The 27414-nt window shown below is 44.5% G+C and overlaps 1 protein-coding gene across 3 annotated transcripts in view; it reads right to left on the bottom strand.

Moving 5' to 3' along the window:
• Nucleotides 1-27414, bottom strand: part of LOC139419016 (mineralocorticoid receptor-like) — a 105258-nt gene that overhangs the window by 73428 nt on the left and 4416 nt on the right. The window lies entirely within an intron of this gene.

Below are 27414 nucleotides of genomic sequence, written 5' to 3'. Positions count from 1 at the left end.
ACATGTCAATCATTAGGGTTAGAGTTAGTACCATGTCAATCATTAGGGATAGTACCATGTCAATCATTAGGGTTAGGGTTAGTACCATGTCAATCATTAGGGTTAGAGTTAGTACCATGTCAATCATTAGGGTTAGGGTTAGTACCATGTCAATCATTAGGGTTAGGGTTAGTACCATGTCAATCATTAGGGTTAGAGTTAGTACCATGTCAATCATTAGGGTTAGTACCATGTCAATCATTAGGGTTAGGGTTAGTACCATGTCAATCAATCTGTGGTTGAAGGAGAGCGACCCGGCTCTACTTATTTTCCTGGTTTGTGACTCCACCCCCAGTTAGAGGGGAATAAAGCAGCCCAAGAGTTAACATACACAGGAACTTTATTTAAACACACGGAGCAAGATGAACATGGGGATGAGTTAAATAAAGGTTCAATAAAAATATTTAAAAAATGTACATGGGAATGAAAAGTGGGAATGGTAGTGGAATGGTAGTAGAATGGTAGTGGTTTTTGAAACAGAGGTAATTAATTCACTGTATACAATACTACAACTGATAGCAGAAGTATAACAACAAGCTTATTAACAAGGGAAGGATGACAATGTATATTCTACCTGTACATATTACAATCCAGCTATACACAAAGGCAGTGTACAACCATAGTAACAACTAACTGTGAAGAACAATATACAAATGTCAACTCACTTTGTGCACGCACAGCATCTCACCAGTCCAGAAAGTGTTATTGAGTCCAGTTGTTGATGGGCAGAGACAGAGATGTTGCACTCTGCCACTGCTTGAGAGAAACTGGTGGTATTGTGTGACCCGAGTCAAGAGGATGGGCAGATTTTGGGGATGGCAGGGTAGCGTAGTGGTTAGAGCGTTGGACTAGTAACCGAAAGGTTGCAAAATCAAATCCCGAGCTGACAAGGTACGAAATCTGTCGTTCTGCCCCTGAACAAGGCAGTTAACCCACTGTTCCTAGGCCGTCATTGAAAATAAGAATTTGTTCTTAACTGAATTTGTTCTTAAATAAAGGTAAAATACCTATCAGGGCACAGGTCCCACAGGTCAGGGAGAGTTTGAGAGGCAGGTTTATGGTACCCCCTAGACTCTCAGACTCCGGTCAGTCATGGGGGATAGAGAGGGGAGTGTGCAGCTCAGGGTTGTGAGGTGCTGATAACAGTAACCGGCAGGGAATTTGCTGTCCCCTGTGGACAAACGATGTTGGGCCCTACACTAGACTCTGTTATACTGGGCCAACGTTTAGTGTTAGTACCAATGTAGAACCCCAAAACAATACCAAAAGTACTTCCTTTAGGGCCTTTCTTTGTCCCTGGTAGAAAACAATTCAATCCAATCTAACTCTGGGCCACGTACAGAAATCAATTGGAGTGTAGTCCTCCTTGAGTGTAGCGTTGATGTGCCCAAGGTCAACATGTCGTAGAGGTAACTTTTGCTTTGCTCTCCCTTTCACTCTCTCTTACACTCCCTCTCTCTCTCTCTCTCTCTCTCTCTCTCTCTCTCTCACACACACTTATTCTCCTTCTCTCTCTTTCTCTCAGCCCCTCCTATCACTTTCTCTCTCTCTCAGCCCCTCCTATCACTTTCTCTCTCTCTCTCTCAGCCCCTCCTATCACTTTCTCTCTTTCTCTCAGCCCCTCCTATCACTTTCTCTCTCTCTCTCAGCCCCTCCTATCACTTTCTCTCTCTCTCTCAGCCCCTCCTATCACTTTCTCTCTCTCTCTCAGCCCCTCCTATCACTTTCTCTCTCTCTCAGCCCCTCCTATCACTTTCTCTCTCTCTCAGCCCCTCCTATCACTTTCTCTCTCTCTCAGTCCCGCCTATCACTTTCTCTCTCTCTCTCAGCCCCTCCTATCACTTTCTCTCTCTCTCTCAGCCCCTCCTATCACTTTCTCTCTCTCTCAGCCCCTCCTATCACTTTCTCTCTCTCTCTCTCAGCCCCTCCTATCACTTTCTCTCTCTCTCATCCCATCCTATCACTTTCTCTCTCTCTCAGCCCCTTCTATCACTTTCTCTCTTTCGGCCCCTCCCATCACTTTCTCTCTTAATTCTCTCTCTCCCTCCCTCTCTCTTGCATTCTCAGTGATAATTGTCTGATTGAGTAATCTGTAAGCAAACTAAGAGTAAGACGCAGCGGATCAATATGGAATGTTTGTGTTATTCTCCAGGAAGTAAGAAGTCATCAAAGAGGGCCACGCAGCAGTAAGCCAATAAGTAATTAACTGGTTAAATCTACATGTCGTCCAGGGTTAATTGCTCGTATTTAATACCAAATCAAGGTGACTTCAACAGTAAATGACTGTCTCTTTAATAATAGTCTCATCATGGAAATCCAACTAGCCGCCTCTTTCAAAGGCTTCCCGAAGATCAATCAGTTAATGATGCACTTGTATGAATGACTGGATGCTTCGGGATAACTTGGAGTGTAGCACATTACGAAACCTGTTTGCTCTTAGCTAAATGGATTTTGGATCTCGCTCAATGCATGTTAATGGCCAGATGGGCGGCATACAGGGCTCGTAATCTGACTTCCTGTTTACGTCCTGTTTACAGAAAGGCATCGTACAAACACGGTAGTAAACAATATCTTGTAAAGAGTTTGTTTTGTAATGGTCAAGTTCAAAGACCCTGATCCATTGTTGCCATGATATCTTCTCAGTAAACGTATTAACTTGACTCACGTCTCTCTGCCTCATCCATGGAAATGTAATGTACATTTGAGCATAACGACAAGCCTACCGACTGCCCATTGGGCAGATAGCATGCTATGTGTTCATGCTATATGTTAAGCCATGCAATTAACCTGTGTAGGCCGGTGTCTTGAAGAATGGGCTCTCGAAGGTGAAGAGTCTGTGCCATGCTCTTACCTGACGTCAACTGCTCATACCCTCAAGACTGTGGGTCATTAGATCTCTGTTACTCCCTTCATTGCAGATTATAGACCCATAGTCATTTGAATGTTCTGCCTAATCTACAACCTTCATCGATAAAAGTATGTCAATCTCTGAGCAAACAGCATAACTAATTTTTCATTTTTTTTCTTCATTTCATCAGAGGACTTGTTTACTTAGCCTGATAACTTTTTACTTACCCTGATAGCACGTTTACTTAGCCTGATAAATTTTTACTTACCCTGTTAAAACGTTTACTTAGCCTGATAACTTTTTACTTACCCTGATAGCACGTTTACTTAGCCTGATAAATTTTTACTTACCCTGTTAAAACGTTTACTTAGCCTGATAACTTTTTACTTACCCTGATAGCACGTTTACTTAGCCTGATACATTTTTACTTACCCTGTTAAAACGTTTACTTAGCCTGATAAACTTTTACTTACCCTGTTAAAACGTTTACTTAGCCTGATAAATTTTTACTTACCCTGTTAAAACGTTTACTTAGCCTGATAACTTTTTACTTACCCTGTTATCACATTTACTTAGCCTGATAACTTTTTACTTACCCTGATAGCACGTTTACTTAGCCTGATAACTTTTTACTTACCCCATTATCACGTTTACTTAGCCTGATACATTTTTACTTACCCTGATAGCACGTTTACTTAGCCTGATAACTTTTTACTTACCCCGTTATCACGTTTACTTAGCCTGATAACTTTTTACTTACCCCGTTATCACGTTTACTTAGCCTGATAACTTTCGGGACTGAACTTGCAAGGAAGACGTAGCACAGGTAGTGAGTGAGGAAATCATTTATGACTGCTATGAACACTGGGTATGTACCGATGCAGTGTGTGTGCCAGCCAAGGACTGTAGCGATGTGGAGATCCTCGGTCAAGTGAATAAACATTGGTAGTACTTAGCATACTTTCTCTCCTCGCTCGAGTCGAGCAGCGTGTATTAGCAAAGAAACGTTCCTCCGAAATTTGCAGAAGAACCTCTTTTGGTTTCAGCACCCTGAGCTTTCTCAGACGGGACGCAAGACGCCGTGGGCGCTCGAGTGCGAGCCCCAACCGCCGTGTTCATTTGGCGACGTCAGTAAAAATGACACATTGAAATTGATACGTCATCGGAGCTTTCTAACAAAAGCGGCTACGATGTCGTTTCTCTCCTATTCTGGGTATAGCTTGTTTTCCCCCCCTCCCTCTCGTCCAAAGACCTCATAACAGCCCCACGGATAGAAAAGCTTTCATGTCAGTCCCATCAGATCAGTGTCATTGGCATTAAGCGCCTTAAGTACAATATAAATACGTATGTAGGCCAATGAGGTGGCCCCATTCAATCCAATTACCCAGAATTCAATTCAGCCAGTCTCAAGGAAGGAACCTCAGGAGCCATTTCTAATGATTTATCCATTGACTATCTGACAGTAACAGACAGTCTATGAAGGTAGAAGCTATTTGTGTGGCCCAAATTATAGCAGCAGCTGGAACGTAGCCCAGTAGCATCTGTCTATGCGTTTGCGTTGGCATTGTGAAACAGCACGGAGGAAGAGTATACCTCCACTCTGTTCTGTTGAGGCATGTAAGTGACTACAGGTGGACCAGCACAAACATACCTCTCCCTTCCCGTTCTGCTTTGTCTGGCTTTCATTACACATGTTTACCCTCTGCACTGATTAAATCTGATTCTATACCCGTGTGTGGTATCTGCTTATCCAAATGTTATGCATTGAATTGAATTGGGGCTGTGTGGAACGAGGTTACAGACAGCAGTAGTAGTACTTGTGTAATGTATAGGCTGAGGTCAGTCCAAGTCAGGTTCCCATATGTTTTGAGCCGTTCCCCCTGCTCATGGCTATTGCATTAACCTGTGTTGGGTCTGTTACCTAAGGGGCTGTCCTGTGTAGGTGATGTGAGGATAGGGGACTGGGATCACACACAAGGCCATAATATTGATTAGGGAGTGATAGGGTCATAACAGACCTGAGGTGAGACTTGCTCTCCCGCTGATTCCAGGTCAGTCAGGTTACCTTGTCCTCAGCATTTGGGCTAACACCCTGTCTATGGCTTTTAACACTACTGAACCGAACAGAACCAAAACAAGTACTTAGCTGGCCTGGTTATGCATCCACCATCATTGCTGGAACCATGCTGATAGGGACAAGGTGAAAAGGCCAGGTATCAGTAGATATTAACTTTGCTTTCATAGCCAATATACACTGAGTGTACAAAACATTAGGATCACCAGCTCTTTCCATGAGACAGATTGACCAGGTCAATCCAGGTGAAAGCTATGATCCCTTATTGATGTCACTTGTTAAATCCACTTCAATCAGTGGGGAGGATACAGGTTAATTAAGAATTTGTAAGTCTTGAGACAATTGAGACATGGATTGTTTGTGTGCCATTCAGAGGGTGAATGGGTAAGACAAAATATTGAAGTGCCTTTGAACGGGGTATAGTAGTAGGTGCCAGGTGCACCTGATTGAGTGTGCTATGCTGCTGGGTTTTTCACACTCAACAGTTTCCCGTGTGTATCAAGAATGACCCACCACCCAAAGGACATCCAGCCAACTTGACACAACTGTGGGAAGCAGTGGAGTCAACATGGGCCAGCATCCCTGTGGAACGCTTTCGACACCTTGTAGAGTCCATGCCTCGAAGAGTTGAGGCTGTTCCGGAGGGCAAAAGGGGGGGGGGGGGTGTAACTCAATATTAGGAACGTGTTCCTAATGTTTTGAATACTCCGTGTAGAATCTCTGTTTCTAAGGGTGGGTTGAATGTACAGAACGCAGATAAAGCTGGGGCTTTAACACGTACAACACAGTCTACCGAGCCACTGGACATCAGCCAGTGTTAGGTTAAGACGGACGGATGCACTGTAGACATTGTTGCTTACACTACATAATGTAACCTTCTACTACTGTATACTTCAAAAGGGTCTGCCTTGAGGCTATACAGGTCACGACCCCTGCCTGTTTGTATAAAGTCAACGATTACTTGTTAAACAAAATCTATTTTGGACCTTACTATATATATACAGTGTATACAGCCCATAATATCCTATGTATTTCAATGTCCTGTTACTGAATGCTTTTCCCCTTAGCGACTGTTCAATGTCCTGTTACTGTGTGCTATTTGAAAATAAAGGAGAGCCACACACTCTATTAGCTCAGATGCAAAAATATGTATGTCCAACGTTTCAACAGACAAGCTGTCTTCATCAGGGTATAATGACAAACACGTAGGATGACTCATTTATATAGTGTCAAACGACACACTGTAATCATGGCCGGGTGTGGCCTGATGTCATTGGTTAATTGTCATATGTTAACATAGTATACAAAAAACATAAATGGATAGGGTACGATCATAGATACAATTTGGCTACATAAGCCTACAAACATTTACTATAGCAAAATCACAATAATCACAAGAATGGCTTCAGATCAAAGTCTACGTTGAGACCGAAGGGAGCAAGGGTCTTAAATTAAAGATCCAAGCAGCCTCTCGTTTTAACAATAAATTGTCGAGGTCACTCACTCTCCTAGGGAGGGTGACATGTTCGATGCCAATATAACAGAGACGAAATCGAGTGGTTTTCTTCCAAAAAGTGGGCCGCAACTGGGTAAGTCGAGTTTTTGCACCTAATGGTGCTACGATGCTCCGAGATGTATGCTATTCCCCATAGTAACTGTTCAATGTCCTGTTACTGTGTGCTATTCCCCTTAGCGACTGTTCAATGGCCTGTTACTGTATCCTATTCCCCTTAGTGACTGTTCAATGTCCTGTTACTGTGTGCTATTCCCCTTAGTGACTGTTCAATGTCCTGTTACTGTGTGCTATTCCCCTTGGTGACTGTTCAATGTCCTGTTACTCCATGCTATTCCCCTTAGCGACTGTTCAATGTCCTGTTACTGTATCCTATTTCCCTTAGCGACTGTTCAATGTCCTGTTACTGTGTGCTATTCCCCTTAGCGACTGTTCAATTGTATGCACAGATGGCGGCAGGGGGAAATTAGAATGTTCTGATTTTGTACACATAAGGCATAGATTACCAAGAATACTACTATTCATTTCCTTGGTAAACCTATTTTCTATCTAATAATAGGTCCAGGGGATGGAGGATAAGTCCAATGAGATGTCCAATGATACAGTGTCGTTTTAGTTGTGCTAATGTAGGGGCTATATTAAAGGCCAAGTGCAGTCAAAAATGTGAATTATATATATTTACACACTATTAGGTTGAAATAATACTGTGAAAATTATAACAATGCCCTTTTAGTGTAAGAGCTGTTTGAAAAGACCACCTGAAATTTCAGCCTTTTGGTGGGATGGAGTTTTGGCCTGCCAATAAGAAAGAGAGTTCCAAGCCTCTCTGCCAATAACAGCTAATTTTCAGTTTTCCCCTCCCCACTCAGACCCACTCTCAGACAGTCCTAGCAAAATTCTTGAGAAATTGCTCTTCGCTAAGAAGTTATTTTTTTGTTGTTTATTTTTGACCATTTTAATTGAAAACAATTACAGTAAGGTACTTAGAAAAATAAATGATTTGATATTGAGATAAAAATGGCGCCATTGGACCTTTAAGGTTTTTGTGCTATAGTTGTTCCCATAGGAGAGCCCTTTGAAGAACCCTTTTTGGTTCTAGGTAGAACCCTTTTGAGTTCCATGTAGAACCCTTTACAGAGAGGGTTCTAGATGGAACCCAAAAGAGTTATACCTCGAACCCGACGGGTTCTCGGGTTCTCCTATGGGGACAGTTGAAGAACCATTTAAGAACCCTTTTTTTCTAAATATAAAGATTCATAGGAGACCTAGGGTTGTCCTCTTGCCCTCAAGGGATTTTTCTCTCTCATCCTTTCTCTTCGTTTCCCTCATCCTTTCTCACATTCTACCACTTGCTTTCCTTCCCCACACTGTGATAAGAGTAGAGAGTAGAGAGGTGTATTGTACAGTTCAGATATGTAATTAAATAATGAAATGTTTGAAGGGGGAATTAGAATTCAGTTGTGAAATAGGAAAAATGTTAGCTGAAATTATTCTCTATCCAAAAGTTCACTGTCTGTTGCCAAAGTTTTTGTGTCGAAATGTGATATGCAAGTTACAAAATTAATTTTGAATTGCATGAATATAAATATTCATTGCTATGCATCTACAGTATTATGTTACTGAACAATGAATCCTTGAATCTCTCACTCAATCAGAGACGATTACTGCTGGCAGGCAGCACTGCCTCAAAAAAGCTGTTGGCTCTTAGATTACTGACCATTTTGAATCCCACCATACCTTCTCCGCTATGCAATCTGGTTTCAGAGCTGGTCATGGGTGCACCTCAGCCACGCTCAAGGTTCTAAACGACATCATAACCGCCATCGATAAGAGACATTACTGTGCAGCCGTATTCATCGACCTGGCCAAGGCTTTCGACTCTGTCAATCACAACATTCTTATTGGCAGACTCGACAGCCTTGGTTTCTCAAATGATTGCCTCGCCTGGTTTACCAACTACTTCTCTGATAGAGTTCAGTGTGTCAAATCGGAGGGCCTGTTGTCTCTATGGGTGTGCCACAGGGTTCAATTCTCGGGCCGACTCTCTTTTCTGTATACATCAATGATGTTGCTCTTGCTGCTGGTGATTCTCTGATCCACATCTACGCAGACGACACCATTCTGTATACTTCTGGCCCCTCCTTGGACACTGTGTTAACTAACCTCCAGACGAGCTTCAATGCCATACAACTCTCCTTCCGTGGCCTCCAACTGCTCTTAAAGGCAAGTAAAACTAAATGCATGCTATTTAATCGATCACTGCCCGCACCTGCTCGCCTGTCCAGCATCACTACTCTGGACGGCTCTGACTTACTCTGAATACGTGGACAACTACAAATACCTGGGTGTCTGGTTAGACTGTAAACTCTCCTTCCAGACTCACATTAAGCATCTCCAATCCAAAATTAAATCTAGAATTGGCTTCCTATATCGCAACAAAGCATCCTTCACTCATGCTGCCAAACATACCCTCGTAAAACTGACCATCCTACCGATGCTTGACTTCGGTGATGTCATCTATAAAATAGCCTCCAACACTCTACTCAACAAACTGGATGCAGTCTATCACAGTGCCATCCGATTTGTCACCAAAGCCCCATACACTACCCACCATTGTGACCTGTACAGTCTCGTTGGTTGGCCCTCGCTTTATACTTGTCGCCAAACCCACTGGCTACAGGTTATCTACATGTCTCTGCTAGGTAAAGCCCCGCCTTATCTCAGCTCACTGGTCACCATAGCAGCACCCACTCGTAGCACGCGCTCCAGCAGGTATATCTCACTGGTCACCCCCAAAGCCAATTCCTCCTTTGGTCGTCTTTCCTTCCAGTTCTCTACTGCCCATGACTGGAACGAATTGCAAAAATCTCTGAAGCTGGAGACATCTCTTTAAGCACCAGCTGTCAGAGCAGCTGACAGATCACTGCACCTGTACATAGCCCATCTGTAAACAGCCCATCTATCTACCTGCCTCATCCCCATACTGATATTTACTTATTTATTTTGCTCCTTAGCACCCCAGTACCTGCACATTCATCTTCTGCCGAACTACCATTCCAGTGTTTAATTGCTATATTCTAATTACTTCGCCACCATGGCCTATTTATTTCCTTAACTTACCTCATTTGCACTCACTGTATATAGACGTTTTGTTTTCTTTTCTACTGTATTATTGACTGTATGTTTTGTTTATTCCATGTGTAACTCTGTGTTTTTGTATGTGTCGAATTGCTACGCTTTATCTTGGCCAGGTCGCAGTTGCAAATGAGAACTTGTTCTCAACTAGCCTACCTGGTTAAATAAAGGTGAATAAATAAATAAATAAATAAGATGTTAACCACCTAACTCTCTCCCAATTCACCAGTGGATACAGTTACTGTTAGAAGTTATACCATTAGAATTATTGACAGCGAGAATGAATGGTGCAAGTAAAGGAACAATTGAGGCCTGGACAAAATACTTGACTCTGTAAAGAATAATCTTAGCTAAAGCCCAACACATACAAATAAACAATATATTTATACCTATTTTCCTATTTTTAACATTTTCTTTGTTTTGTTGGATGGGTGGGGTTGGGGGAATGAGATGGGAGGTTGAGGGTAGAGGCATGTTGGCTGGGTGGGGTTGGGGGAATGAGATGGGAGGTTGGGGGTAGAGGCATGTTGGCTGGGTGGGGTTGGGGGAATGGGATGGGAGGTTGGGGATGGAAGCATGTTGGCTGGGTGGGGTTGGGGGAATGGGATGGGAGGTTGGGGATGGAAGCATGTTGGCTGGGTGGGGTTGTGAGGATGGGGTGGAGGCATGTTGGCTGGGTGGGGTTGGGTGAATGGGATGGGATGGGAGGTCGGGGGTGGAGGCATGTTGGCTGGGGGGATGGGATGGGAGGTTGTGGGTGGAGGCATGTTGGTTGGGGTTGGGTGAATGGGATGGGAGATTGGGGGTGGAGGCATGTTGGCTGGGTGGGGTTGGGGGAATGGGATGGGAGGTTGGGGGTGGAGGCATGTTGGCTGGTTGGGGGAATGGGAGGGGATGGGAGGTTGGGGGTGGAGACATATTGGCTGGCTAGGATTTGGGGAATGGGATGGGAGGTTGTGAGTGGAGGCATGTTGTCTGGGTAGGGTTGGGGGAATGGGATGGGAGATTGGGGGTGGAGGCATGTTGGCTGGGTGGGGTTGGGGCAATGGGATGGGATGGGAGGTTGTGGGTGGAGACATGTTGGCTGGGTAGGGTTGGGGGAATGGGATGGGAGATTGGGGGTGGAGGCATGTTGGCTGGGTGGGGTTGGGGGAATGGGATGGGAGGTTGGGGGTGGAGGCATGTTGGCTGGTTGGGGGAATGGGAGGGGATGGGAGGTTGGGGGTGGAGACATATTGGCTGGGTAGGGTTGGGGGAATGGGATGGGAGGTTGTGGGTGGAGACATGTTGGTTGGGTAGGGTTGGGTGAATGGGATGGGAGGTTGGGGGTGGAGACATGTTGGCTGGGTAGGGTTGGGGGAATGGGATGGGAGATTGGGGGTGGAGGCATGTTGGCTGGGTGGGGGAATGGGAGGGGATGGGAGGTTGGGGGTGGAGACATATTGGCTGGGTAGGGTTGGGGGAATGGGATGGGAGGTTGTGGGTGGAGACATGTTGGTTGGGTAGGGTTGGGGGAATGGGATGGGAGGTTGGGGGTGGAGACATGTTGGCTGGGTAGGGTTGGGGGAATGGGATGGGAGATTGGGGGTGGAGGCATGTTGGCTGGGTGGGGGAATGGGAGGGGATGGGAGGTTGGGGGTGGAGACATATTGGCTGGGTAGGATTGGGGGAATGGGATGGGAGGTTGTGGGTGGAGACATGTTGGCTGGGTAGGGTTGGGGGAATGGGATGGGAGATTGGGGGTGGAGGCATGTTGGCTGGGTGGGGTTGGGGCAATGGGATGGGAGGTTGTGGGTGGAGACATGTTGGCTGGGTAGGGTTGGGGGAATGGGATGGGAGATTGGGGGTGGAGGCATGTTGGCTGGGTGGGGTTGGGGGAATGGGATGGGATGGGAGGTTGGGGGTGGAGGCATGTTGGCTGGTTGGGGGAATGGGAGGGGATGGGAGGTTGGGGGTGGAGACATATTGGCTGGGTAGGTTTGGGGGAATGGGATGGGAGGTTGTGGGTGGAGACATGTTGGTTGGGTAGGGTTGGGGGAATGGGATGGGAGGTTGGGGGGGGAGACATGTTGGCTGGGTAGGGTTGGGGGAATGGGATGGGAGGTTGGGGGTGGAGACATGTTAGCTGGGTAGGGCTGGGGGAATGGGATGGGAGGTTGGGGGTGGAGGCCCACTTATTTAGAGTTTTTTTCCTGTATGTACTGATTGTTTTGGTTTGAGTGTCAGCCTACAGGCACAGGTTTTAGAAACATAGCATTTGAAATGGATAATGTACCTGTAACCCCCCCCCCCCAACAAAAAATAACAAAACAAATACAAATGTGTTAATTTAAAAAACGATTTCATTTTATATATAATTAGCCTTTACAGTTAAATCTTAAACCAATTGACATTGATTTCACATATGGCTACACTTAAACATCGGGGGCCAAAGCAAATACACTCCATTTATCATAAAATTCATATTTAGAAAATAGCAGTACCGTGAGCAATCAGTGAAAATGATAGAAAGCTCTTGCAAATGCATTATAGAAATACAGTAACCACAAGAGATTAACTACATTACTGTAGAAATACAGTAACCACAATAAATTAACTACATTACTGTAGAAATACAGTAACCACAAGAGATGAACTACATTACTGTAGAAATACAGTAACAACAAGAGACGAACTACATTACTGTAGAAATACTGAGCAATGTAGCTAAGCCAGTGATGTTTCTAATTTAAGAACATACAATGTTATTTGATTCAGGTACAATATGTTTCATTGGATAAAAATAGTAGCCAATGGACAAAACAGCCAGTGGTCTTGAGTAGCATGCACAGACTCATGTAGCAGGAAATGTATTGTAAGTGTATGTCCCAGCTTACTGACAGTCATTTGAATATAGTATTAACTTCTGTAGATGGTTGATTGAGCTCATGGCAGTATATTTGACCTTCTTGGCTGGCCTCTGCAATAACGGTCTATGTGACATTCGTGAAACGTAAAACACATATTATAGACTTAGGACTATATAATACAATCCTATACAGGTTTCGATGTTAACTAGGGTCCTTTAAGGCCAAGTCACAGTATTAAGTATTAAGTAGTAGAATGACAAAGCAAATCACTCATTAAAACCCAACCAATCAGAGTATGTCCCTAACACACCCACTAAATATAATTATTTTCATCAATGTCCTCCCCAGTCCTAAGCAATGTAGCGTGCAGTAAAAGAGTATGTCTGACACATTTCCCTGTCCTTCAGTATCTGCCCCATATCGTTACCCTTTTGCTAAATATAGATTGGTGTCGTCCCAAAAAAGAAATGCCCAGTCATACATTCACTCTCCTTGTAAGTGACTCTAGCCCTCTGTGCCACATTGCTCCTGTGTACACTTCCCTCCTTTTTTAAGGAGCCCACACCTGATCTTGATTCAAACAGCCTAGTCTTTGCCACAGACAGATTTCCACTAGACATTGGCGGTAATATGATGATTATGGGGTAGAAGTCCTTAATAAGGAAAGCATTTAGCCAATTCAGACGCAAAGGCCTATTGATTTCTAATGGGCTAGCCTCAAGGTCGGACCTCCGGCAAAGAATTCTCGTCTTTCCAATAAGGATGTAATTTGTAATCCAACGCCACACCACAGCGTCCGCTCATTCTCAACCAAGAATCAATCGCAACTGGCCAAGAAATATAGGCTACCAAAACCCAAAGATAGTAGTTTGGTTTTTCAAAGCTCATCATCTCACCATGACCTTCATTCGGGCAAATTTGCGATGAAGACTTAATATTCTAGGTCTGCAATTATAACACAATTGAACATTGTACCATGAAACAAGACATACTGTACATGCTTACTTTGTGTATCGCTACCAGTGCCCCAAATCAGCAGCCACATCATCAACCCACAGCCCATCATACAGTCTGTCATACAGCCAATACAGACACGTGTGAGTCTATAGACTAGAGGACCACAGAGGAAGCCAAACCACAGTAAACCACAGAGGGAATGACTGGCATAGTACGGCCCTGCAGATGTTTACTGACTACCACAATTGGGAAAGAAAACGATGGAACTAGCACACCCTGTGGCCAAAACCAATGTAATGTAGGCCTATGCTTCAGGGTGGCACTGGCTCAACTAAGACAATGGAAGATTGGCTACATATTGTTCAGTAAATGTGTGAGGATCTGATTAATGAGTAGAATCCATTTCTATGATCTTTCGTCGTTAGAAATGCTGTGAACAGAGAAACGGAGGGTTTACGTGTGTGTGTGTGTGTGTTGTAGCATCCCAGACAGCAGTCATCTGCAGCAGCTGTTGAGTGTCAAGAGTACTGAGGAGTCTATACTCTAGGAAAATGTAAAGTAAAGATCTCCTAGGGCTATACATTTCTGTGTCTATGAGGGGGTGGCCCATTAAACACTCACCCTGAGGTGAAACGAAAGGCAACGCACGGGACGGTATTCTGTAAACTTGACTCAGCATTTTTTTGTGTTCATGCTTATCTGTGTGTGTTCGGCAGACATGCTCACCTTGTTGGTAGAGACACACACACACACACACACACACACACACACACACACACACACACACACACACACACACACACACACACATACTGTTTTCGTCTTGTGATGAGGGACAAAGCTTACCCCACCGCTCAATTCTCAGTTCCCATTGAGGCAGTGCAGCATAGGTGGTCTAGTCGTCCGGTTGTCTGGCTCCTGCACCAGGATGTGGCTGTCATTAAAAACAATAACCTTAGGTGCCTGCATGGTGACTCGCTGTAATGTTTTCTCATTTGATCTACTTTCTGCCCTCCCGCTCGCCTTGCCGGCAGACAGGAATAAATGTTTCACCTCCTCCTCTCCTCCTCTCTCAACCTTTTCAAAATCAAATCGGTCCAGTACCATAATCAACAACTTTAGAATATGCCGGGTGAGAATATGAAGGGTGAGATAAGAAGTAAAACCTTTATGCCCCATGCACCGCTCTGCCAGGTCCAACCTCCATCACACACATACGCACAGACACACACACACACTCATGCATGCACACACTGCATTGTGGGTGCACAGTTCTTATTAACAGGTTTTCATCCTCTGCTGTATGGAAATGTTCTCTTGTTGAGTTTTGGCTCTTACCAGTGTAATCACATGGGGAATTCACCCCTCACACTGTGAGTGTTTGGACTTTTTTCATAGTATGTGAATGTATGTGTGCAGGTGCGTGTGCGCACACGTTTGTATGTGTGTCTTTGTGTGCCTGCGTTCAGTGTTAATGTGCGTGCGATTGTGTGTGTGCACACCCATGTGTGTGTGTGCATTTGTGGTTGTGTGTGTTTTCATATTTTATGTAATGAGATGAAGCTTTGTTCGGATGTTGAAAATGCCACTCCGGCACTGGAGCATGTCTAATACAACCACAAAGGGGATTCTAATAAACATTACAGCACAGCCGGGAGACAACAGGACACAACGGCCCTCGTTGATAGTGTTTGCTTTGACCCGTTGCAGTTTGACCCGTTTTTATTGCAGATGGCTTAGATTCAAATGTGTAGCCTTCCGAGTCTTATATTGTAGTTTTTTTTTTGTTGAATTTTACCCCTTTTTCTCCCCAATTTCGTGGTATCCAATTGTTGTAGTAGCTACTATCTTGTCTCATCGCTACAACTCCCGTACGGGCTCGGGAGAGACGAAGGTTGAAAGTCATGCGTCCTCCGATACACAACCAACCAAGCCGCTGCTTCTTTAACACAGCGCACATCCAACCTGGAAGCCAGCCGCACCAATGCGCCGGAGGAAACACCGTGCACCTGGCCACCTTGGCTAGCGTACACTGCGCCCAGCCCGCCACAGGAGTCGCTGGTGCGCGATGAGACGAGGACACCCCTACCGACCAAGCCCTCCCTAACCCGGGCAACGCTAGGCCAATTGTGCGTCGCCCCACGGACCTCCCGGTCGCGGCCGGTTACGACAGAGCCTGGGCGCGAACCCAGGACTCTGATGGCACAGCTGGCGCTGCAGTACAGCGCCCCTTATATTGTAGTTTAACCCGTTATTACAGTAGATTATTTTGATTTGAATCTGTGCTCTTCTGACTTTATAAGAAGTGTCGGCAAACTTCCGTCACAGAGATGGAAAGAGCCCCTATTTGTCACGTACTGTACAGCAGGGACAAACTGACAGTCGCTCTGGTATGACTTGTCCGTTTTTATTGGCTTTCAACATCTGGTTCTAGAATGTCCGTGACCCTGTTCTTAGCACAGAGGACACCAGCCCAGCAACATAAACAGAATCTTACTGTACATAGATTTGTCCGCTCCATGGCATCTGTTAGTGACTGCCTCAGACATGGACTGGTAGTAGCAGCACTGTACTGTAGGAAACTGTACTGCACTGTACTGTGTGGGCTGAAGTATAACAAGCAATGGCAAAACACAACGTACATTTCCAGACTGAGCCTATGACCCGGACATTGTGCTGATTGGGCTGTTCAACCTCCCCCACCTCGGTATAATGTACACTGATGTTTTATTCCTCTCATTCGGACAGTCATTGAAAGAAATGTCTATATGGACAAAAGAATCCATACGAAGTAGAAAATATCCATAGTAAAATCTATGTATGAGCACGTGAAGGGTAAAGGGGCCCTATTAACAGAGCATTGTTAGTATAACTCGGGGCCCAGGGGTCAAGGGTTAGGGGAGTGCATCTGTCATGTGAGCAGGGACTGACGTGTTGGAGTTATGGTTGTGATGAATAGGATCGGAGGGAGGGCGTTGGCCCAGGAGTGTCAGGTTAACATTGCGTGGGAAGCTCTACTGGCAAGAATAATAACCAAGGCAATGCATTATACCGCACCACCTATTCCATTGTAGATATAGGATGTTAAACTGTAAGACCATATGTAGGCCACAAACTCTTTCTTTCTGTCCCCTGGTTTACTTGATGATTGTGGAAACGCCTCTAGGCTCTATTGTGAGTGACTTGGATCCTTCCCTGGGCTGGTCTCAAACAGGTCTGCTCAACACCTTTCACACGACCTGTCAAACAAGCTGTCCCGCAGGCCTGATGGAATGGTGTCAGCCGAGTACCTGAATGTCTATGCTCTTGAAACAGATGTTCTTATGATTCTAGAAGAGTTACTGTGCACATGTTGCCAGGGTGTAAGTACATACACTGGAATGGAAGAAAGAGCTCCAGGCATCTCAAACGTGTCAAAAACAACCCAAGAAAACATCCTCCTCCTCCAAAAACAAACCGGCTGCAGAAGCTTTTGCACGTGTTCCTTGTCAATAAACTGGGAAAGACATCAGAGGAGAGGTTTAGAGAATGAACTGACAATAGACTACTCTGTTCAAAGAAACTACAGTATGTGGAAGTCAGGGTACATTTGACTGCGTGGATGGATATTGGGAAAACAATCAGCTTTCAATGGCAAATGTAAGGCCAGTAAAGTGACTCACAGTCATTTACCATGGAAAGGTTTGTAGTCTACAAGCTCTTTAGTCAGGTTACTTAGCTAGTTTTTCAGAGAGGCCCTAATGAACACTCCTGGATGTAGCTTGACAGACACTTAGCCCTGTTAGCCCTGGGGTGCGTCTCAAAAGGCACCCTATTCCATATGTAGTGTGCTATTTTTGACTAGAGCCCTATGGGCCCTGGTCAAACGTAGTGCACTGAAGAGAAAGGGGTGCAATTTGGAATGCAATCCTGGTCTACCCATGGCCAAAGATAACAACTGTTGCCTGGGCTGATACAAAATTAAGCTGAAGCACACTGCTAGCTAATGCATTGAGCATAAATAGGTCAGACTTCCCCCTCTGAATAATGGGGAGAAAAGTGGACTGGCTCTACCAGAGAGGGCACCACATAAACAACATGTCACAGCCATATCTAGATGGGATACAGTGCAATGTTGGGGCAAGATGTTTTGTTTGGCGTTGTTTACTGAAGCTGTGCCATAGTGTTAGCTATTAGCTGAAGCTGTGTCATAGTGTTAGCTGAAGCTGTGTTAGCTGTTAGCTGTGTCTTAGTGTTAGCTTGTTGTTTTAAATTGTTTACTGAAGCTGGGTTATTGTGTTAGCTAAAGCTGGGTTGAAGGAGCAAGCTAGCTAGCTGCATTACTACCTGTGTTTTAAGTGCAGACTGGCTGGCTGGCTGGCCCAAGCCTCTAAGTATGTGAGTGAGCCATCCATTTAGACCGTAAAACTGCAAATTATCCCTCCAGATGTGTGCTCCAGTTATGCCTTAAGCGACGGATTAAATGCTAATTTGCATTAGTAAGATTTACTCTGCAACGGGTATTACTTGAATTTGCATCGAGAGGAAAAAACACTTTTTGTTTTCTCTGTTTCTTTTTTTTTTTTAGACATGACGGTGCTCCTGCAAGATAAATATGTTTTGTGTGCTGAAGGAGGTAAATCTCCTAGAAATCAGGAGTAGCACAAGAAGAATCATATGCATAGACACCTGAAGCATGCAGGATCATTTCTACCCTCTCAATTACCTTGCCAATGAATACATTACTCAAAGAAGAAGACAACAAGTATTGTGTTGAGAATAATGTATAGTAACTATTCAAAAGTAAAACTAACATAACTTCATAGGTGTCTTTTGTGGCTGGAACCATAATCTCACAGTATGGGCCACTGTAACTAACAACACAACCACCCTAGCCCCTTCTGGCTTACTAACCCAGGCAGTTTGTATATAAAACATTGCTCCTATTGAAGCCGGGACAGAAACCCACCTGCTTAACAGGGCTAAATCCAAATAAAAGCCACCCTGTCTCCCTAACCGATTAGACTGAACCAAGCAGCTGAAACCAAGTGGCTGGTGTCAGCCGAAACAACAGAAGACAGTAAACAGGGAATGTCTGGCCTGTGCCAGGTACAGTGCAGTAAAACCAGGGCCAGGGGGTGCCAGTCCTAGGGCAGTGCACTGTAGAGAAACGTTGTGGGTCCACGGAGCCAATTGACAAGGAACACAATGGTTCTAGTGTATCCTGATCTGCCATTTTGGATCTAGGTTGGTCCAGGTTGTCCTATGACCAGGTCTTCCCCTAAAAAGACACCAGTCTATTTGGACATGGCAGCCAGGCACACTCGTAAACAAGACATGGGAACAAATATCTCTCACCATTGCTGTATGGAAAATATCGCTGTCAAGTCAAAAAAAAAATGTTTGCACAACATGGTATGCACAACAATTACAACAGCATGTAAGTCACACAAGTGTTCTAGGGCGCCAGAGCCACCCCAACACATACCTTCACACAACCTGTACACAATACCGTTGGATCTGTTCTACATAACAGGGGCCATTGTGGGCCAATGTCATTGTCATTAACACAAAAGCCCTGGCAATTACAGGATGATTCTCTAACCCGACCCTCCATCCCTTCCTGCAATAGGCAGCCATTTTGATTCCTGCTAAACCAGTTTACCCCTTTTTAAGTCTTGGTCACCCAATTGCGTCTGTGTCAGCTCTCTGTGTAATTTGATACAGTGTATTTTCTATGGGCTGCCATCAGACCCCTGGAAGTCTCCTTTTACCTTGGCTGGGTCACTGTATCAGAGTTTGTCCCAAAGGTGCTACATTATCAGAGATTGTCCCCAGGGTGCTACATTATCAGAGCCTGTCCCCAGGGTGCTACATTATCAGAGATTGTCCCCAGGATGCTACATTATCAGAGATTGTCCCCAGGGTGCTACATTATCAGAGATTGTCCCCAGGGTGCTACATTATCAGAGTTTGTCCCAAAGGTGCTACATTATCAGAGTTTGTCCCAAAGGTGCTACATTATCAGAGTTTGTCCCAAAGGTGCTACATTATCAGAGATTGTCCCCAGGGTGCTACATTATCAGAGCCTGTCCCCAGGGTGCTACATTATCAGAGATTGTCCCCAGGATGCTACATTATCAGAGATTTTCCCCAGGGTGGTACATTATCAGAGATTGTCCCCAGGGTGCTACATTATCAGAGCCTGTCCCCAGGGCACTACATACATGAATTTTGTGACAAAGCCGAGCTCCCAATAGCCTGAGTCATAACAATCTACCAGGGATTTTATGGGGTGGGTTTTTATGGGTGCAACTCAAGAACCGACAAAGCACAGAGCACACTGGGTTAGAATATAAAGAGAAGCTCTGTGTGAGAGTATGCTACTACTAATATAGGTTGATGCCATCACATAGCCATAGTGCTAGCCATTTATTCAGATGTATTAGACATGTTCTGAAGAGAACAGAGCGTATGTGTACGTGGGTGTGTGTTGACCTAGTTAACGGACTGCTGAAGCAGAACAATTAACATTTTTTGGAAGTGTTTTCCTTAATGACATCCATTTCCGCCTATGTCAGTGAGTCGAGTCCCGTCATGTCCAGCGATGAGCTAGCTGCTAGCTAAACTAAGTAAACACAGCAGTTCAGAACTTGAATACAAACTCCAATTAAACATGAATGATGAATCGAGCCATGCCCTTATTTGGTCAGTAGAGCAGATCAGAATGTAGGGAGGAAGACAATGATGCGCCGAGGAGGGAAATCCACTCAGAAAACTCAACTAAATGTAGTATGGATCTCACTCAAAGAACTCAACTAAATGTAGTATGGATCTCACTCAAAGAACTAAACTAAATGTAGTATGGATCTCACTCAAAGAACTAAACTAAATGTAGTATGGATCTCACTCAAAGAACTAAACTAAATGTAGTATGGATCTCACTCAAAGAACTAAACTAAATGTAGTATGGATCTCACTCAAAGAACTAAACTAAATGTAGTATGGATCTCACTCAAAGAACTAAACTAAATGTACTATGGATCACATTGCTTTTTATAGCTCGGATGAATGTGAATTATGTCCTTGTCCATCAAACCGATAGAAATCAAACATTTTCTAACCTAAAATCCATCTGGACACAATTAACTTACCGTAATATCAAAATCGTACAATCGAATTCTGCTGTTATGAATCATAGCCTACACCAACAATGAAGAATAAACTTAAAGGGGCACTGTGGAAGCTCATAAACAGTCGTCTATATTAATGATAGGAGCCTCAGTGTCTTGATAACTCTTTCATCAACTAGGCCTGACACTATTCTCATCCATTTCACACAGCTTTTATTGATAGAAACCAGGGCAGTCACCACAATAATCTCATGCTTTGTGTTGCAGTGGTAGGAAGTATACAGTTACATTCTCTTCATACAGTATGTAAAAGAGCTCAATGACGGACAGGGACAAGCCTCTGTATGTCAGCGATAGGTAATAAAGTCTGAGCACACACACACACACACACACACACACACACTGTGCCCAGTACGGCCCACCCTGGAAATTTGGGCAAGTTTCATCAAACCCTGTTTCAAGAAGAGGTTGAAATGAGGACAGGCATTCTGATCCCAGCAGGGAAGGAGAAAGGTACAGTCAGGGAGAGAGGGGAAAGGAGGGAGGGAGGAAGGTACAGGGGGGGAGGACAGGACAGTGAGGGAGAGAGGGGAAAGGAGGGAGGGAGGAAAGTACAGTAAGAGGGAGAGAGAGAGAGGAGAAAGGAGGGAGGGAGGGAGGGAGGTACAGGGAGGGAGGAAGGTAAAGTAAGAGAGAGAGAGAGAGGAGAAAGGAAGGAGGGAGGGAGGGAGGGAGGGAGGGAGGAAGGTACAGGGAGGGAGGAAGGTACAGTAAGAGGGAGAGAAAGAGAGGAGAAAGGAGGGAGGGACAGTCAGTGAACGAGAGAGAAAAGGGGGGGAAGGGAGAGAGGAATGTACAGTCAGAGGGAGAGAGAGGAGAAAGGAGGGAGGGAGGAAGGTACAGTAAGAGGGAGAGAAAGAGAGGAGAAAGGAGGGAGGGAGGGACAGTCAGAGTGAACGAGAGAGAAAAGGGGGGGAAGGGAGAGAGGAATGTACAGTCAGAGGGAGAGAGAGAGGAGAAAGGAGGGAGGAGGAAGGTACAGGGAGGGAGGAAGGTACAGTAAGAGGGAGAGAAAGAGAGGAGAAAGGAGGGAGGGAGGAAGGTACAGGGAGGGAGGAAGGTACAGTAAGAGGGAGAGAAAGAGAGGAGAAGGGAGGGAGGGACAGTCAGAGAGTGAACGAGAGAGAAAAGGGGGGAAGGGAGAGAGGAATGTACAGTCAGAGGGAGAGAGAGAGGAGAAAGGAGGGAGGGAGGAAGGTACAGGGAGGGAGGGAAGGTACAGTAAGAGGGAGAGAAAGAGAGGAGAAAGGAGGGAGGGAGGAAGGTACAGTGAGGGAGGAAGGTACAGTAAGAGGGAGAGAAAGAGAGGAGAAAGGAGGGAGGGAGGAAGGTACAGGGAGGGAGGAAGGTACAGTAAGAGGGAGAGAAAGAGAGGAGAAGGGAGGGAGGGAGGGAGGTACAGTCAGAGAGTGAACGAGAGAGAAAAGGGGGGAAGGGAGAGAGGAATGTACAGTCAGAGGGAGAGAGAGAGAGGAGAAAGGAGGGAGGGAGGAAGGTACAGGGAGGGAGGAAGATACAGTAAGAGGGAGAGAAAGAGAGGAGAAAGGAGGGAGGGAGGGAGGGAGGGAGGGAGGGAGGGAGGGAGGGAGGTACAGGGAGGGAGGAAGGTACAGTCAGAGGGAGAGAGAGAGAGAGGAGAAAGGAGGGAGGGAGGGAGGGAGGAAGGTACAGGGAGGGAGGAAGGTACAGTAAGAGGGAGCGAAAGAGAGGAGACGGGAGGGAGGGAGGTACAGTCAGAGAGTGAACAAGAGAGAAAATGGGGGGAAGGGAGAGAGGAATGTACAGTCAGAGAGTGAGAGAGAGGGGAGATGCAGCAACAGAGAAAGACGGGGAGGTAGGAAACTAGTAGTTACCGCTGTATAAGTATCAATTAATTAGGTCATATCCTTCCTTTCTCCTCTCATCTTTTAATGAAGATAATCATGTTCAGTGTTTTAACTAAGGCAGTCTTTGAATGTCATAATACAACATTTATTTCATAAGACTGTAATAATTATTTTATTTTAGTCCATAGCTTCAAGTAATTATTTTTGAGCACATTTCTCTCTCTTGTAGTGATAATAATGACTGGTGTATATCACCCCTGTGATATCTCCAGTCTATGACTAACTTCCCATCTGTTAGCTCTGTCGTTTAATAAGTCCTCTTTTATCCAGCATTATACCGCACTCAACACAAAATAGTGTGTGTGTGTAAGTCACACACACAAACACAAAGGTGAGGACCCGACATACAGTAGTTCTCATGTGACCACGTGGAATTAGCAAAGACCCAGGCTTCAATGTCTTTACCTCCTCAAGGAACACCTTCCTTGCTAGGGCAGGGAAAGACAACTTGGACATGACCCCCAACACCCCTGTCTCACATTCACATCCCAAACGAGCAACTAACGTCCCTCACAGCCTCACAACCCACAATGCACCGGGGCCAGCCGCACCGAACCATACCACGAGGACGTGGATTTAATTAGATATTAGTATCCAGCCGCGTCTGAATTAATCAAATCAATGCTACTCATTAATTTAGTAGAAGAACATACAATTAAAGGGCTATTAGCGTTCTCTCAGGAGTCTGCCCTTTCATCCTGCCAGTAGAACATTGGGACTTGGCCCAGGTCCAGAGGCAAAGCGTTCTCTTTTAACCGGCACTTCCTCTCCTCCGCCTGACTCGATTCTACTCCTCTTCTCCAGGCTGGTGCCATAGAAGTACAATGACTAGATGTAGTAGGTGCAAAAAATAAACGTTGGCGTCACTTTAAATCGATACTCTCTTTTATCCATAAGCATAACATTTAGTGGGAGGATGATAGAGAAATATGTTTTCTTTTTGTATTTGCATGTTTGTGGTACTGATCTAGACCCAGACACCAGGTGTACTGGGCCTTTTGGGTTGTATCTTAATTTGGTCCCTGGCCACATTGATTTAAACACTCACACCATTTCTATGACTTAATGGTGCTTGACAGCATTTATCCTGTAAGTAGCTCGTCATTTAGGATGGCGTCTCAAGAGTTTTAAACAAAACTCTAGAAATGTCAACACACTGTAGCATAGTCCCAGTCAATGCTTAACAGGGCACTCTCTAAATAGGGTGACAAGAGATCTGGAGATTTAGGGAATGAGCACACAAATAATCCAGCACCCAAAACTAGGTCATTTTATAGTAATATGTTTTGTTCAGATAATTTATCATTTGATCATGGCTGTGTATATCTCAATTGAGGAGGTAAGGAAACTAGACTGAAAATAAGATTTTAAGCTTTTACATAGACTTTGAAGTAGTACTGTATTGTACATGGGACTGTAGGGTCCCCTACAAGCTTTAAACAGTAAATACTTCTATCGGATTCCCTACAAAACATACAGTCAAATATAATCTTATTTAAATACAGCAGGGGAAATCCTCTGCGTTCAAAATGTCAATCTCTGCACCGCATACAGCTGGCCACCTGTTTCTCCCAAAGCACTGAAGCAAACTAGGCTCTGACGGAAAATATTTCTGGGCCAAGGAGATTCTTTTTCTCTCTTTTTTTTTTTTGCTCTTGTGAATTAAAGTTAAAACGCTTTCGCTCTGAGTAATCCAGTCTCCTCCGACGAACAGTCATTTTTAATTAAAAACATTACCCCATATACAGAGGAAACCAAAGTGAAGCCTGAAAAAAATACTAACTGCACAGGGATTTCTCTCTCTACTTCGACCTAGCAGTCTCTCGATTTTCTCTCTCTCTTGCTCTCTCTCACTCTCTTGATATTCTCTCCCTCTCTCACTCTGTCTCTCTGTTTCAATCTTTTTCTCTTTCCCTCCCTCCCTCCCTCCCTCCCTCCCTGCCATCCAAGGCTTCAGTTGATCAAAGGAAGTTCCAGTTTCTTGCTGGTTTTTAACGGTTATGTAACTTTCTCCTGATGAAATACTGGCCTGGGAACAATACTAACCCACCCAGAGCTGAACTGGACCATAGAATTCCTGCAATTGGACTTTTTGGGGTTATGTGATCCTGGCAGGAAGTCAATCCAACTCACACTGCGGCAACGCTTGGCTACTTGGAACGATTGTAAACACCCTAATAAAATGTAATTAATAGGTACCATTTACATTGTTTACTGAGTAAAACTGAGTCCAAAAAACTTTGATTAATCACATAAAAACAGCAACCTCAGCACAGGAATATAACTAAATAAAGCAATATTTCTGAACCACAGGGATATGGGTCTTCTGTAGTGCAGTTTTGAGTGAACCCCTCCTCTTGTGATGAGCTATGTGTAGATGGAATGAAGTGTTCTTTCCCTGAGAACAGCAGGACTCTGGCTAGTCTTCCCCAGTGCGTGTTTGACTGAACCTCTCCTGTGAGGAGCCAAGTGTATAGTTTTATAGAGAGGGGCAGTTCCAGTGCTGTGTCTGTATCTGGGTCTCTGCCATACGGCCAGGCCAGGCCCCACCTCTGACTGTCATCCTGACTGACATTAGGGGGCTAAGCTGTATCTCATTAGGCCTAGGGTGGCAGTGATCCCGTCAACATCATTTGAAGATCTGGCTCCCACCATAGGGGAAGAAGACAGGTTGTCTCCAAGGTAACGGCCAGATCATTTGGCAGGAACTTGCTGCCTTGTTATCCCACAGAAACCCACAGATACTGTAGGCAGCGCAGCTGGCAAACACGCACACATACATACACACACACACACACACACACCAATACACGTGTGCAAAGACAAACACACGTTTAGTACCTCCACTGCACATAGACATCAGCTCTCTCTCTGCCAATCAAACATCCGGCTATTCCTCTGTGTCCAGTATTGATTTAAAACACAATGAAGCCAGGGGCGGGCCAACCGTTTAGGAAAAACCATTGAGTTCATTTGCTGCTCGTACCCTAGGGATAATCATTCTCACTGTTGAAAGAGAAATTGATTTCTGTTAATCATGAGCCAGCGTTATTCAAATCAGTGTGTGTGTGTGTGGGGGGGGGGGGGGGGGGTCAAGTCAAACCAGGCCAGATATCTTGAAAGAGGGGGTTAGAGAGGGTTATACAAGCAGAGTCAAGTATTTAGGTCATAAAGGGCAGTAGAAAATAGTTTTTGGGGGGGGGGTTGTTACAGTCAATGACATGAGTTTGCATATAACCATAGAAATCGAACTGACAGAATGGCATGTAAATCTAACTCATTCCCACCTGATCTCAACTAAGTCTCTGGCCCCATATTCACAAAGAGTCTTTAGATTAGGAGTGCCGATCTAAGATCACTTACGACTTTTAGTACATAATGAATAACATTTTATGGACATTTTACAACCTGACCCTAGATCAGCACTCCTACTCTAAAAACACTTTTTGAATACATGTCCTAACCCCCTGTCACATACTCTACTGTACATCCTGAATGCCAAAAGTGGACTGACCATTCCATAGCCAAGTATGACAAGAATAGCCCTGATCAGACAGCCAGAACAACTGGATGAATTGTAGCATGGCCTATCGATAGGAGGTCAATGGGACAGGGACTAACCTCCTGGACCAACATAACAGCCTCAGGACAAAGGCTGACATGACCATTGCCCCATTTTTAACCAGCCTGATGGTGCTATTGGTGCTATTTTGAGTGAGACTGGATAATTGTTGTAGATCTGTTTGTGAGTGCGTTCAAATAAAGTGGTTGGGGAGAGAGAGAAATCATTAGTTACGACCAATGATGTATACAAACCCTGGATTGCTGATGCTATGTATTGGCCATTGAGAGGCTTTGAAGTCACTGGTCGGCCATATTGGCACTTCCCCCAGTAAGAGCAGTCCTCCATAGGAATGAATGGAATTCTACAGTATTTCAATTAAATGTTCTTGGATTATCTTTTGCTATAGTGGGGAAAGTAACATTAGTAAGCAAAAACATATATACTAAAGGAAAATAGATTCTGTATTTTTTATTTTTTTTATGTTTATCTCACATAATATAATTTAAGATTATGCATTATGGTGTCTGTAATATAATACATGTGGCAAAATGAATGTAGACATGAATAAATGCATTTCTAAAGCTTCCAAAATATTTTTTACAACGTAAGGGAGTGCCAAGATGGAGGCACGGTGGTTTACACCACCATTAATAAACATCCCCTCTGTGAAATGAACAAAAATGAAGAAATATATCACACCCAAAACAAATCCCAAACTCTCCAAATACCAGAGCCGTAATCATATCTTCACATCTTTAAATGAACTGTAAACAAACTCCTTCTGCAAGGAAGGAATTCCTTATGTAACTCCTTCACATACTGAAATTGCAACAAAGTTGGATAATTTTTTCCAATTTCCTGGTTGGTTTCATAGCTGTGATACTTTTGTTTTATTCATCCTGGATCTTAATATCATAATGCTGTATTTAGCTTCACACTCAACTGGGACATTAGATAAACTGTCCGAACAACAACTGTGTCAAAGTTAGACGTTGCCATATTTGCCTGTGCAAAACAAACCGTTTTTCTGCATGTTTGTTTTTGTTTGTTGGCAGGGGCTCTGCCCTGCAAGGCAACTGTTTGTTTCCTACATCTGGCAACAAAAGCATGTGATCAATCATTCATAATAATTTATGACGTCGCCACATAATGGCCAGCCCAGGCTCCTAAAAATATATTTGCATTACACAAGGTCCCTTCAGGACCTCTCAATAACAGTACAATAAATGTTGTTTTTGTCCATACACATAGCTCTGATAAGAGAACAAACTTTAGCCTCTGTTACACTGCTGCCCTGGCCCTATTTTCTACTGTATGTTGCGATGTTGCTATCTCATGCTGGACCCCATCCCTTAGTTCCTGTTCTCCCAGCCAAG

The sequence above is a fragment of the Oncorhynchus clarkii genome, chromosome 10, assembly GCF_045791955.1.
Source record: "Oncorhynchus clarkii lewisi isolate Uvic-CL-2024 chromosome 10, UVic_Ocla_1.0, whole genome shotgun sequence".
Lineage (NCBI taxonomy): Eukaryota > Metazoa > Chordata > Actinopteri > Salmoniformes > Salmonidae > Oncorhynchus > Oncorhynchus clarkii.
This window is presented reverse-complemented; position numbering and strand designations above follow the sequence as displayed.